At 33.2% G+C, this 16008-nt stretch overlaps 1 protein-coding gene across 2 annotated transcripts in view; it reads left to right on the forward strand.

The window, feature by feature from the left end:
• ERBB4 (erb-b2 receptor tyrosine kinase 4) overlaps positions 1-16008 on the forward strand; it is a gene marked incomplete at both ends in the record, with an annotated part of 1160630 nt that overhangs the window by 865483 nt on the left and 279139 nt on the right. The gene's annotated exons all lie outside the window — the stretch shown is intronic.

Below are 16008 nucleotides of genomic sequence, written 5' to 3' on the forward strand. Positions count from 1 at the left end.
CCTGTGTTCTGCAATGGGGAGAGGCCACAACAGTGAGAGGCCCGCATACCACACACAAAAAACAACAACAACAACAACAAAAAAAAAAACCCTTAATTCTTCCCTGTTTTTCTCCTGGGTATTACTTTATTCTGCATCCTATAAGTGCTACTACTATGCATATAGTAGTGACTTACTTATAATAAATATAAAATAAAATGACTTAGAATTGAAAGGATCTGTTTACAAATGCATATTATTGTTGTGGTCATGATAAGCCAGTCCTTTTAAAAGTCACATTTCTTTCTTTTTTTTTTTTTTTTCAAGTCACATTTATTAAGAAATATTTTGCTCTTAGGAAGTCTTCTTGCTTCTTTAATCTCACCATTGGAACAATCACAAGGGTATACATACATAATGATTAAGTTCATTAAGTATGTGAATGAATAGTATAGGACTTTTTAAAAAATGTAAACTCTTAAGAGGCCAACATGATTTAAATTTACCAAGTAGTCTGTGAACTAATTAAGTAATTTATACCCCACCTTGTACCAGAAAGAGTTTAAGGCAGCTCAGGCTAGCAATTTTTATAAAATATAATTTGTGAGGAATTCACATTTTAGCTCTTTTGGATCCTTAAAAGTATTTTGCAGAGAAAAGAGACCTATTGCAACATGAGATTCCTGTTTTGAGTGAACTTAAGTTCTTATATATTCTTCTGTCCCTCATAGAATCAAGAAATATAAAATATTATTATATATCAAAATATGCATGTCTACATTGAATGAGATTTATCCTTTCATTGAGCCTAGGTTGTTTCCTTGGTTTTATACATTTCTGAAACCTGACAGAAAGCTTGCTTTTTTTTTTTTTCTCTACTTAAGCTTCTTATCCCACAATATTATATTTATGTTTGTACATGCCTCAGACAAAGTAGATTATTCATGGAAGTAAAATAGAAACTTTTTCAACACTAACATAAATACTTCCCTAAGTCAGGGTTATACTCTCCTTTTTTTCACTTACTTCAAAAAAACAAAACAAAATGAAAATAAAACAATAGTACCTCTACCTTTTAAAGGTAAGATTTAGGTATGAAGACAAAAAAAAAAAAAAAAAAAAAAAAAACTAAGAAACAATAAAAGAATGAGAGAAAAACATTCTTTTTCTTTAACTCATTTAATCATTTCACAAATCCCTTCTTTTACCTTTTGTAAACCTGAATAAAAAGCAAATGGGAAAAGAAAATGTGGAAAGAAATTAAATGTGAAAAAGCAAGATAGGAAAAATTTATGTAATTATTCCATATCTCTTTAAGACTCCTAAAATTTTGAAAAAACAAAAGAAGATAAATAATAATAATAAATTAAAAATCTAACATTTTCTTCATCTTTCAGTGTTAGGTCTCTTGGAGGTTTATCCATTTTTCAAACCATGAACATATTTTATAGTTGACTTTACAGTTTCAGCAAGAAATGAAGCAATTAGAAGAAAGCAGTTTTGTGGTGCTATAATTTAATATTAAGCATATAATTTTTCATTTTTAACATCTTAGAGTAAACAATTTTTGCATGAAATCCATTTATCAAAATTTGGGTTTCGGTGTCATAGTACATTGGATCCTGCATTTTCAGAAATGTAATTATCCGATAAACTTGACTTCAGATGTGTTGCTGATGTTTACACTGAACCTGCAATGGCTGCCCACATGTGGTTAAGGCCATTTTATCATCCATAGTATTATCTGCAAATAGGAAAACAAATATTTGCTTCATTTTAAATGTACTTAAATATTGCATTTTTAGACATTCTCTCTTAATATACCACACACAAGACATATATGAACACACACACATATTCATTACAAGACATATGGGTACACAGACATACAGCATAAGGTGTGTATTCATATGCTCACACAACACATACACATGTACACAACCCTTGGACACATACACATGCATTCACACGCATAAACGCAAACACACACAGTCACCAGAATATACTCTCATCTAAATCTGTATATTGGCTTGGTAACTTAAAAGAAAAATCAGCCTTGATCTTTATCAGGGTTTTTTGGAGTTCAACATGATTTAAAACAGCAATAACAATAAAAGAAAAACCTCACCTCATCTATAAAGTATGACCATAGCTTGAGCAATCTTATTCTTTTAAGTCAAAATTTTGAAAGCAGACATACAGATGTCTTTATGGTTTGAAGCGATTGAGATTGAGAGAAACTCTAGGACATGAAAAGCTGGAACACTTTCTATCTCCTTTATTTGTATGGTTGTGGTAGGGACAAAACAGTGCTGGTTAGAAGGAGTTTTATAGTAGGTTTATAAAAGTATTTGAAGTTTCTTTAAATAGTTAAGCATAAATTTTTAACACCAGAATATAAACAGTGAAGAGATAAATCCTACACTGAACCTTCATAATCTGAATTACATTTGAACTCAGACATCTCTATTTTTAAAATATTTGCACATATACACTTAAAACCAACATAAAAATGAGAGAAACTATATTCATAATTACCTTTCAAATTGAAATAATTTTATTTTTCTAATTATAATAGTGTTTTATCATTGTTAGAAAACAAAACAATACACATATATAAAATAATACATACTTTTTGGTAAATAGGTAAATAAATAATGAAATGTATGTTCATATATAAATTGGATCATACCATATATATTTAAATACTGAGGATCTTCCATGTCAGTATATAGAGCTCTTCCTTATTTTTTTTTTTTTTACTTTTTGTTGGAGTATAGTTGATTTCTAATGTATTAGTTTCTGCTGTATAGCAAATTGAATCCGTTATACATATACATATATCACTGTTTTTTAGATTCTTTTCCTATATAGGTCATTACAGATTATTGAGTAAAGTTCCCTGTGATATACAGTAGATCCTTATTAGTTATCTATTTTATATATAGTAGTGTGTATATGTCAATCCCAATTTCCCAATTTATCCCTCTCCTGATCCTTTCCCTCTGGGAACCATAAGTTTGTTTTCTAAATCTGTGACTGGAGAAAATTTCACTTATTGTAAATAAGTTCATTTCTTCTATTTTTTTAGATTCCATGGATAAGTGATATATTATGATATTTGTCTTTCTCTGCTTGACTTACTTCACTCAGTATGCCTTATTCTTTTACTTAATTTATTTTTAATAGATCTTTATTGGAGTATAATTGCTTCACAATACCGTGTTAGTTTCTGTTGTACAACAAAGTGAATCAGCCATATGCATACGTATGTCCCCATATTCCCTCCCTCTTTAGCCTCCCTCCCATCCTCCATATCCCACCCCTCTAGGTCATCGCAAAGCAACAAGCTGATCTCCCTGTGCTATGCTGCTGCTTCCCACTAGCTAACTATTTTACATTCACTAGTGTATATATGTTTCTGCTACTCTCACTTTGCCCCAGCTTCTCCCTCCCACCCTGTGTCCTCAGGTCCACTCTATATGTCTACATCTTTATTCCTACCCTGCAACTAATTTCATCAGTACCATTTATTTTTTTTTGATACCATATATATGTGTTAGGATATGATATTTGCTTTGCTCTTTCTTACTTCACTCTGTATGACAGACCCTAGGTCCATCCACCTCATTACAAATAACTCAATTTCATTTCTTTCTATGGCTGGGTAATATTCCATTGTATATATGTGCCGTATCTTCTTTATCCATTCATCTGTCAATGAACATTTAGATTGGTTCCATGTCCTGGCTGTTGTAAATAGAGCTGTAATGAACATTGTGGTACATGACTCTTTTTAAATTATGGTTTTCTCAGGGTATATGCCCAGTAGTGGGATTGCTGGGTCATATGGTAGTTCTATTTTTAGTTTTTTAAGGAACCTCCTTACTGTTCTCCGTAGTGGTTGTATCAATTTACATTCCCGCCAACAGTGCAGGAGGGTTCCTTTTTCACCACATCCTTTCCAGCATTTATTGTTTCTAGATTTTTTGATAGTGGCCATTCTGACCAGTGTGAGGTGACACCTCATTGTAGTTTTCATTTGCATTTCTCTAATAATTAGTGCTGTTGAGCATCTTCTCATGTGCCTCTTGGCCATCTGTATGTCTTTTTTGATGAAATGTGTATTTAGATCTTCTGCCCATTTTTTAACTGGATTGTTTTTTTTTTTTTTTTTTTTTGATATTGAGCTCCATGAGCTGTTTGTATATTTTGGAGATTAACCCTTTGTCTGTTGTTTCACCTGAAAATATTTTCTCCCATTCTGAGGGGTGTCTTTTTTTTTTTCTGTTTATGGTTTCCTTTGCTATGCAAAAACTTAGTTTAAGTCCCATTTGTTTATTTTTGTTTTTATTTCCTTACTCTAGGAGGTGGGTCAAAAAAGATCTTGCTGTGGTTTATGTCAGAGTATTTTTCCTATGTTTTCCTCTAAGAGTTTTATAGTGTCTGGTCTTACAGTTAAGTCTTTAATCAATTTGGAGTTTATTCTTGTGTATGGTGTTAGGTAGTATTCTAATTTCGTTCTTTTATATGTAGCTCTCCAGTTTTCCCAGCACCACTTATTAAGGAGGTTGTCTTTTTTCCATTGTATGTTCTTGCCTCCTTTGTCAAAAATTAGGTTCCTATATGTGCGTGGGTTTATCTCTGGGCATTCTGTCCTGTACCATTGATTTATATTTCTGTTTTTGTGCCAGTACCATATTGTCTTGATTACTGTAGCTTTGTGGTATAGTTTGAAGTCGGGGAGCCCGACTCCTCCAACTACGTTTTCTTTCTCAATATTGTTTTGGCTATTTGGGGACTTTTGTGTTTCCATATGAATTGTAAAATTTTTTGTTCTAATTCTGTGAAGAATGCCATTGGTAGTTTGATAGGAATTTCATTGGATCTGTAGATTGCTTTGGATAATATTGTCATTTTCCAATATTGATTCTTCCAATCCAAGAACATGGTATATTTCTCCATCTGTTTTTGTCATATTTGATTTCTTTCATCAGTGTTTTATAGTTTTCTGAGTACAAGTCTTTTGCCTCCTTAGTCAGGTTTATTCCTAGGTATTTTATTTTTTTTGTTGCAATAGTATATGGGAGAGTTTCCTTAATTTCTCTTTCTGATTTTTCACTGTTGTTGTAGAGGAATGAAACAGATTTCTGTGCATTTATTTTGTATCCTGAAACCTTACCAAATTCATTGGTTAGTTCTAGTAGTTTTCTGGTGGCATCTTTAGGATTTTCTATGTTTAGTATCATGTCATATGCAAAGAGTGACTGTTTTACTTTTTCTTTTCCAATTTGTATTCCTTTTATTTCTTTTTCTTCCCTGATTGCCATGGCTAGGACTTCCAAAACTATGTTGAATAAGAGTGGTGAGAGTGGACATCCTTGTCTTGTTCCTGATCTTAGAGGGAGTGCTTTCAGTTTTGCACCATTGAATATGACATTTGCTGTGGGTTTGTCATATATGGCCTTTATTTATTTTTTTTAATTAAATTTATTTATTTATTTATTTGGCTGCATTGGGTCTTCATTGCTGCACCTGGGCTATCTCTAGTTGTGGCGAGCAGGGGCTACTCTTCATTTCGTTGTGCAGGCTCCTCATTGCAGTGGCTTCTCTTGTTGCGGGGCATGAGCTCTAGGCATGCAGGCTTAAGTAGTTGTGGCTCATGGCCTCTAGAGTGCAGGCTCAGTAGTTGTGGCTCATGGGCTTAGTTACTCCGCAGCATGTTGGATCTTCCCGGGCCAGGGCTTGAACCCGTGGCCCCTGCATTGGCAGATGGATTCTTAACCACTCTGCCACCAGCAAAGCCCTATGGCCTTTATTATGTTGAGGTAGTTTCCCTCTCTGCCTATTTTCTGGAGAGTTTTTATCATAAATATGTGTTGAATTTTGTTGAAAGTTTTTTTTGCATCTATTGAGATGATCATATGGTTATTTTTCCTTAATTTGTTAATGTGGTGAATCACATTGATTGATTTGCATATACTGAAGAATCCTTGCATCTCTGGGGTAAATCCCACTTGATCATTGATGTATGATCCTTTAAATGTGCTTCTGGATTCTGTTTGCTATTATTTTGTTCAGGATTTTTGCATCTATGTTCATCAGTAATATTGGTCTCTAATTTTCTTTTTTGTGATACCTTTTTTTCTGGTTTTGGTATCAGGGTGATGGTGGCTTCATAGAATGAATTTGGGAGTGTTTCTCCCTCTGCAATTTTTTGAAGAATTTGAGGAGAATGAGTGTTAGCTCTTTTCTAAATATTTGATAGAATTTACCTGTGAAGCCATCTGGTCCTCGACTTTTGTTTGTTGGAAGATTTTTATTTATGGTTTCAATTTCATTGCTTGTGATAAGTCTGTTTATTTTTTGTAATTCTTTCTGGTTCAGTCTTGGAAAAATTTATCTTTCCAAGATTTTTTCCATTTCTTTATGGTTGTCCATTTTATTGTCATATAGTGGTTTGCAGTAATCACTTATAATCCTTTGTATTTCTGCAGTGTCAGTTGTGATTTCTCCTTTTTCATTTCTAATTTTATTGATTTGTGTCCTCTCCCTTTGTTTTTCTGGATGAGTCTGGCTAAGGATTTATCAATTTTGTTTATCTTCTCAAACAACCAGCTTTTAGTTTTATTGATCTTTGCTATTGTTATCCTCATTTCTATTTCATTTATTTCTGCTCTGATCTTTATGATTTCTTTGCTTTGACTGACTTTGTGTTTTCTTGTTCTTCTTTCTCTAGTGGTTTTAAGTGTAGGGTTAAATTGTTTATTTGAGTTTTTTTCTTGTTTTTTGAGGTGACATTGAATTGCTATAAACTTCCCTGTTAGAACTGCTTTCGCTGTGTCCATACGTATTGGGTCATTGTGTTTTCATTGTCACTTGTTTCTATGTTTTTTTTTTATTTCTTCTTTGATTTCTTCAGTTATCTGTTGGTTATTTAGTAGTGCACTGTTTAGCCTCAATGTATTTGTGTTTTTTTACAGCTTTTATTTCCTGTAATTGATTTTCAATCTCATAGCATTATGGTCCTAAAAGATGCTTGATATAATTTCAATTAAGCTGTGTATAAAAATATTTAGTGAATAAGTACCATATTAATGGTAATTTCATTTATTTTCTATTTTTCATATCAGTACTGCCATAATGTGAATCTTAGTTCATAAAACATTTTGTACTATGCAATCATTTCCTTGGGCTAAACACTTAAAAGTGGAATTTCTGTGAAATGAGGTTATATGTAATAAAATTTGGTATATATTGCTACATCATCTTTCAAAAATACTAGATTAGTTTACACTTGTCTTAAACAATGTTTGATAAGGAATATTTTCCACTACTCTTTACAACACTTGATATTATCCATGGATTTAAATTTTGGTGATCAGAAATATGAAAAAGAGGTCTTTTAAATTTATATTTTTTAGTTGATATTGAGCCTCTTTTTATGTGTTGACTGATCCTTTCTCTTTATTTTTTGTATATTACATAGTTATAAGCTTTATTCATTTTTTTAATTCTGGATTTGAAAGAGCTCATCATGAATTAAATCCATTAAATTTTTGTGTCTTAAGTATGTTGTGTATAATTTTCCTTCTATACGTAATTTTTTAAAATTTTGTCTTTTGATAGACAAGCATTTTATGTTTTTATCTAGTTAAATGGATACATCATTCTCTTTTTTATGTTTATGATCTTGGCATAGTCTGTCTTTTTTCTTCTAGTACTTTAAAACTATATTGAAATTTTTAATCCATCTAGAAGTTTTGGTACAGCATAATTTTTAAAAATCTTAATTTGGCTAGCATATTGACATAATTTACTGAATAATGCATTTCTTCTCACTGATTTTAGGTGTCTGCAATATTTAGCTAAGTAGAGGAAAAGTGCCAGACTCAACCTGAATAGTTTAATTTAATCATCACCACCATCCTGTAAAGTATAATTATCACCATTTTGCAGATGAATATACAGATGTCCAGAAAGTAGAATAATATCCCCAATGTTTGGAAGCCATAGTAATTAAAACAGTATGGTACTGGCATAAAAACAGGCACATAGGCCAGTGGAGCAGAATGAAGAACCCAGAAATAAATCCACAAATATGTTCAAATAATATTTGATAAGGGAGACAAGAATATTCAATGGGGAAAGGATAGTTCTTCAAAATGATGTTGGGAAAACATGGATATTCACATGCAAAAGAAAGAAAGTGGACCCCTGTCCTATACCACTCACAAAATGAATGCAAAGGGATAGGGAGGGTGGGAGGGAGATGCAAAAGGGAGGAGATATGGTGATATATGTATCTGTATAGTTGATTCTGTTATAAAGCAGAAAGTAACACACCATTGTAAAGCAATTATACTCCAATAAAGATGTTAAAAAAAAAAAAGGATTAAGGACTTAAACATAAGACCAAAACCACAATATTCCTAGAAGAAACATTGAAGGTAAGTTCCTTGCTGTTGGTCTTGGCAATGAATTTATGGATATGACACCAAAAGCAGAAGCACCAAAAGTAAAAATAAGTGGGGCCACATTAAGTAAAAATTTTCTGCATAGCAAAAACAACAACAAAAACAATCAACAAAATGAAAAGCCAACCCACGGAATGAGAGAAAATATTTGCAAATCATATATCTGATAAGGCATTAATACCCAAGTTATATAAGGAACTCATGCAACTCAGTAACAAAACAAACAAACAAACAATCTGGTTAAAAAATGGGCAGAGGATGCAAATAGACATTTCTCTAAAGAAGACATACAAATGCCATCAAGTATATGAAAAGGTGCTCAAAATCACTAATCATCAGGGAAATACAAAATGAAACCACAATGAGATGTCACCTCACATCTGTTAGAATGGCTATTATCAAAAAGAGAAGAGATAGCAAGCGCTGGTGAGGGTATAGAGAAAAGGGACCACTGGTGCACTGTTGATGGGAATGTAAATTGAAGCAGCCATGATGGAAAACAGTATGGAGGTTCCTCAAAAAATTAAAAATAGAATTACCATCTAGCAATCCCACTTCTCTGCATCCTGATGCTCACTGCAGCATTATTCACAATAGCCAATATATGGAAACCATGTGTCTCTCAACAGATGAATGGATAAAGAATATTTGTCATATATACACATGTACGTGTGCATGCATACACACACACTAGAATATTATTCAGCCATAAAAAAGAAGAAAATCCTGCCATATGTGGCAACACAGGTGGACCTTCAAGACATTATGCTAAGTGAGTTAAGTTAGACAGAGAATGACACATACTGTATGATATCACTTTCATGTGGAATCTAAACACATCAAACTCATAGAAACAGAGAGTAGAATGGTGGTTTTCAGGGTCTGAGGAGTGGGAGAAATGGACCGATGCAGATCAGAGTGTACAAACTTTAAGTTATAGGATGAATAAGTTCTGGGGATCTAAGGTACAGTATAGCAAATATAGTTAACAAAACTCTATCTTATACTTGAACATTGCTATGAGAGTAGAGGTTTAATGTTTTCACCACCACCACAATAACAAAATGGTAATTACGTGAGGTGAAGGATGTATTAACTGAACTTATTGTGATAAACACTTTATAATATATATGTGTTTCAAATCACATTGTATACCTTAAATTTAAACAATTTTAGAAGTAACTTTGTCTCAATAAAGTTGGAAAAAATAAAACTTGGCCATAACTGTACAAGCTTTAAGTCTTTTCATATAACAAAGAAAATAATAAGCAAAATTAAAAGGCAAAAAAGAAATAGAAAATAAAAGCAAACAAGAGAGCATATCAGCTCACAGAACTGAGAATTGCAAGGGATATTCCTTCAGGCACAGATGGATCTACGGGTTAAACAACATCACCCGGACTCAGTCCTTCGACATTGCCCGATTCTGCTTTCTTCTTAGGCCAGCTCTCTTTCTTCATTAAAAATGTTTGGCCTTGTCTTGGAGAATTCACAAAGTTTATAAGTACAGGTAAAATAGCTCTACTTTCTCTCTCCTAGCATCTGTTTTGTGGAAAGAGCCCTGGTTGACCCTGCTTGGGTTATATGCCTATCTCTGAACAGCTCACTATTTTCTCTCTGCCAGCAACTGTTCAAACATGTTTTTAAATCAGTCCCTTCAAAGCAATTGGAGTGATATTTTAAGAATAAGATCCTAACTCTCCTGCTTAAAGTCCTTCCTCAGTTTCCCACAGCTCTTTGGACAAAGCAGAAAACCCTTTAAATGGTCACTAGGTCCTACATAATCTGGCCATTTTTCACCTCACTAGTTCATCAGATATTACTTTCCCACTCAAAGCTCATGTGCAGTCAGTTCTGCGAAAGCACTGATCTTATTCACTGCTCAGACTCTCTTGATTAGACTTGTAATCCCCAATTTCCCCTAGCCCTTTTTGCTTAATAATTCCTATTTATCCTTCTCATTTCGCATTGTTGTCCCTCTTTCTGTGGACTGACCTAATGCTACCTACCCATTAGCTTAGGACAACTGTTATATTTTCTCTCAAAAATATATATATTATACAATATAAATGATTATTTATCTAATGCTGTCTTCCTAACTGGACTGTAATCCCTACATAGAGACAATATGTATTTTATTTCATATTTCCATCATATCCCCATTTCTTAACATTGTCCAGTATAAACTAAGTAGTTTCTCAACAAATACTTCTAAAAGTAAACACATGGATATACTTGTATGTTTCCACATTTCTCTTAAGTATGTTTATTGAGGGCTTAGTTAGATAAGTAACCCTGCATTGTATACTACTAATATGATGTCTAATCTTCATCATAACCCAGAAAAGTAGGTTATTTACTTTACAGATAAGTAATATGTAAATAATTGCCCAAGGCTGCATGGCTAGTCATAGCGTAAGGATTTGAACCTATGTTGACCTGATCAGAAAAACTGAACTGTTACAACTAAATCATATTTTTCAGCCTTTATAGAAAAAGATTAATGGTATCTGTCCAAATACATTCCAAGTCAAACCCATGCCTCTACATATGGTAACTAATGCAAACAGCATATGTAGGTAGTCTTGTACAGTGAAAGAGAAGATATTTTTTCTGCCTTTGTGCTTGTAGACAGGTACTTCATTTCAATATTTTGAGCTAATCCATTTACTTTCACACATGCAGCACAGTAACAAGATCCATTATTTAAGCTTGCCTCTATTTTAATGAAAGCAAGTTCAATATTCTCTGTAAAGGTCGAAATACTAAGCATATTATTATCTCTCCAAATTTTTAACAGACATAATTTAATAGGTATAATTCAGATGAGATAAAGAAAAAACAATTTTACAGCTTCCAGAAAAAAAGAGAAGTTAAAGATTGCTTAACAACTACATTGCTAAAGTTTCTTTAGAGAGCTTTATAATGGTGTTTCAAACTAAGCCATTGAATAGGCCCTTCTACTCCTTCCTATGGGACTATCACTCTGGGAGGTCAGAGAGCAGTTGAATTCTTGGTGCTGATTGAAAACTTCTTTTCTCTTAAGAAATTCAAAGAAGTATTTTCCTTGGCCTTTTGTGGAGACACTTCCCATGTTTTCACTCTGCAGAAAATGATCAACCAGCCTTGAATACCATCATCTAGTCATTTGGAAAGAATGAGAAGAAAGTAATTATTATGGTTTCCTGTTTGTATTATTGCTTTCCTCCAATAGATACTGTTTCCCTGATGCAAAACTGCTCTGAAATTGAGCATCGGAATACAGACTAAGGAAGGTAGTAGGCAGCAGAATAGAAGGTAGGAGTTTGCGTGAAACCAATACTCTCTTTTTCAACTAATGTCAAAGCAGATAACAGAAAATTAAGGGAGAAGGGACAAGAGTGAGAGGCTTTCACACCTGAAAAAATTAATGTGAGTTGGTGAAATAAATAGATCAAGAAGTTGATAGACTATCATGAAATGGGCAGTACAAGAGTGTACTGATGGCTTGTCAACATCCTAAAGGAAGAAACTGAAAACAAATGTGAGGGTCTTAGACAGAAGATGATATACAAAGAAGTTGAGGCATTGATTATATTTTCTACAAGAACAGGAAAGCGATGAATACAAACAATCAGAGATTCATTATACTGTGCAGTATGATTTTGAATATACTCTGCTTGCCTTTACAACTTGTTTTTAATAATATAACTTTTGATTTTTTCTCTCTTCAAGGTTTCTTCTGATAATTGTTTATCACATAAGCAAGTATATATAAAAATTGTATATAAATGTACTAAATGTTCATAAGAATATGAAGTGCTCTATAAATAACCTTAAAATAGCTGAATGCTTATAAAAATGAGTTTTATAACTTAATTTTTTAATATCATTGAACTTTACTCCTTTCTAATTCTTCATCTATTGTGTAAAATTTGATTTTACACATTATATTCATTCAGCTTGATTGAACTCTCTTTCTTACTCCTTACATCTTTATAAATTAATGGGAAGTCATTTATACATCTAGGAATCAGTGATATGAGACCTATGTTAAAATTTCATTTCTACTGACATTTATTTTGTACAGTGAGAGAACCCTCTTTCTCTGCATTATGAATGAATCAGAGGAAAGAACTCTTGCTATTAGTTCAAAATTAGTGTAACAGATAAACTGTCAGCCTTTCCCAAGTAGAACATCAACTCATTCAACTTTTGAAGAGTTTCCACAAAAGAAGAGAAAAATAGTTACGATATATGGTATTTCAATTTAATGATTATTTAAGACATGGAGAGAATCATAATTAAGCAAAGTCCACAAACTTTATGAGTTACCTAGAATAATTAATAATGTGAGAACAACAATCCTTTATACAGGAGAATGCTCTGTATAGTCACTATTCCCTCAGATTATCTTTTAAAATTACATTTATCTGTTATTTAGAATGATAACTATAAAGTAAATAAGATAAAACAGAATAAAAGGATCTATAATTTTCAATAAAGTTTTGTGGGGTTCTTGGAGGCTATTTGGGGGCATTCTTGAGAAATCTTATATGAAAAAGTTTGTCTATGAACAAGAAACAGCAAGTAATTCCACTTTTAATTTTAAAAGTAAATATGGATGGAATAATAAGGAGTCTGTTGTTGTACCATTCTAGAAAATAATTTGGCACTTTCTTAAAACAAAAACAACTAGCTAAAATGCTCTTATCATATGACCCAGCAATTATACTCCTCAGCATTTATTCCCAACAAAGGAAAATTTACATCGCACTAAGACCTGTACACAAATGTTTATAGCAGCTTTATTTGTAATAGCCCCAACCTGGAAACAACCAATCATCCTTCCATGGTGAATAGTTAAACTGTGGTTACCCATACCATAAAATACTACTAGTAATAAAAAGAAAGAAACTAATAATACACACAACAACTTAAGTCAATCTCCAGAGATGGATTCTGAATGGAAAAATGCCAATCTCAAAAACGTTATTATAGACTGTATTATCTCAGTTATATAACACTTACAAAATGACACCAGATTACAAAAATGGAGAACAGATTTGTGGTTGCAGAAAGAGAGGGTGGGTGGGTAAGGTGGAGGTGAAGGTAGTAGGGAAGTGGGTATGAATTGAAAAGTGCAACATTAGGAACACTTGTGTGATGGAAATCTCCTGTATCCTGACAGCATCAATGTCAACATCCTGGTTGTGTTATTGTCTTATAGTTTTGAAAGATCTTACCCTTAGGGGAAACTGGATAAGGAAACATGGATCTCTCTGTATATCTAAAAATAAAAAGCTTGATTAAAAAAATGTATACTGCAGGGCTTCCCAGGTGGCGCAGTTTTTGAGAGTAAACCTGCCAATGCAGGGGACACGGGTTCGTGCCCCGGTCCGGGAAGATCCCACATGCCGCAGAGCGGCTGGGCCCGTGAGCCATGGCCGCTGAGCCTGTGCGTCCGGAGCCTGTGCTCCGCAACGGGAGAGGCCACAACAGTGAGAGGCCCGTGTACCACTAAAAAAAAAAAAAAAATGTATACTGCAAACACAAATGATATCACTAAAATAACAACTTAAACGTTTATGTAGTTTATAAGCCAAAAAAATAAAAAGAGATAAAATGAAATCATAAAATATTTGGTTTTCCAAAATATGTCATGAAAAGAGGAAAATGGGAAGAGGACAGATTGGACAAACAAATAGTAAGATCAATGATTTTAACCAAAATTGTCATAATAACTGTAAGTGGTTAAATACCCTAATTAAAGGCAGAGATTGTTAGATTAGATTAAAAAAGCATTACCCAACTATATGCTGCCTACAAAACACAAACTTCAACTATAAAACACATATAGATTAAAGGTGAGAAAATATACCTGGAGTGATAAATGGATCAACACAAGAGTGGAGAACTATGAATAAAACTACAAGTATGTGGACAACTGACCTTAAACAAATATGCAAAAGCAATTTACTGGCAAAAGGATTGTGTTTTCAACAAATAGTCCTGGAAAAATTGGATATCTACATGCAAAAAAAAAAAAAAAGAATAGATCCTTACCTAGTACCTGTGTTGGTGAATTTTATTTGTCAACTTTACTGGGTCATGGGGTGCCCAGGTATTTAGTTGAACATTTCTTGTGAATATGTCTGCAGGGTATTTCTGGATGAGATTAGCATTGGAATTGGTAGACTGAGTGAAGCAAAGTGGATAGGCATCATCTAATTCATTGAAGGCCTGAATAGAACATATTAACTCTCTCTGCCTGACTCCTGAACTGGTACATCAGTCTACTTCTGCCCTTGGACTGGGACTTAAACCATCTGTGCTCTTGGTCGTTAGGCCTTTGGACTCAGATTAAACTGTACCAGGGACTTTCCTGGGTCTTCAGTTTGTAGGTGGCAGACAAGGGAATTCCCAGCCTCTAGAATTGTGAGCCAATGCTTTATAAAAAATTATATAAAATATGTAGATATAGATTAAAATATCCTATTTATTCTGTTTTTCTGGAGAACCCTGACTAATACAGTATAATATACAAGCTAACTTAAAATAGACCATAGACCATATGAACCAAAACTCATAATGCTTCTAAAAGATAAGAGCAGACAAAACTTTTGTTACCTTGGGGTTAGACAAAAATTTCTTAGATTTGATGCCCAAATCACAACTTATAAAAGACAAAATTGATAAATTGGACTTCACCAAAATTAATAACTTCTACTTTCCAAAAGACAGTGTTAAAGGAACAAAAAGGCAAGGCTAAGACAAGGAAACAGTACTTACAGAATCTGTAAAGAACTCTCAATGCTTAATAGTAAGAAAACAATCAATCCAATATAAAATAGGCAGAAGATTTGGTGGCATTTCACCAAACAAGATATATGGATAGCAAATAAACAAATTAAAAAATGTTCAACATCTTTAATCATTTAAATGTAAATCAAATCCACAATGAGATACCACTACATAATATTAGGAAGGTTAAAATTAAACAGGCTGACCATACCAAGTATTGATAAAGAGATGAGGAAACTTCAGCTCCTGAGTTGAGTTCATTGCTGTTGGGAATGTAAAATGGTACAACTACTTTGAAAAACAATTTGACAGTTTCTTAAAAAGTTAACCCTATACTTACCATATTATCCAGCCATTTCTGTCCAAAGGAAATGAAAGTGTATGTCCATACAAAGACTTGTAAATGGATGTTCACTGTAACTTAATTTTTAATAGCCCCAAATGGGAAACAGTCTGAATGTCTAGCAATAGGTGTTTGGTTTAAAAAATGTGGCATATCCATGCAATGGAATATTCTCAGTAAGAAAAATGCATGAATATTGATACACACAGCAACATGTATAAATCTCAAAATAATTATGCAGAGTTAAAGAAACTACATAAAAAGAGAGTACATACTGTATATTTCTACTTACATAAAATTCTAGGGAATGTAAACTAATTGGTATTGAGTAACAGAAAGCCGGCCAATGGCTGTCTGAGGGGAATGGGAGGGGGGAAGGGATTACATAGGTCATGAGGAATCATTTGGAGGTAATGGATACATTCA

This window comes from Hyperoodon ampullatus, assembly GCF_949752795.1.
Source record: "Hyperoodon ampullatus genome assembly, chromosome: 8".
NCBI classification, from domain to species: Eukaryota; Metazoa; Chordata; class Mammalia; order Artiodactyla; family Ziphiidae; genus Hyperoodon; species Hyperoodon ampullatus.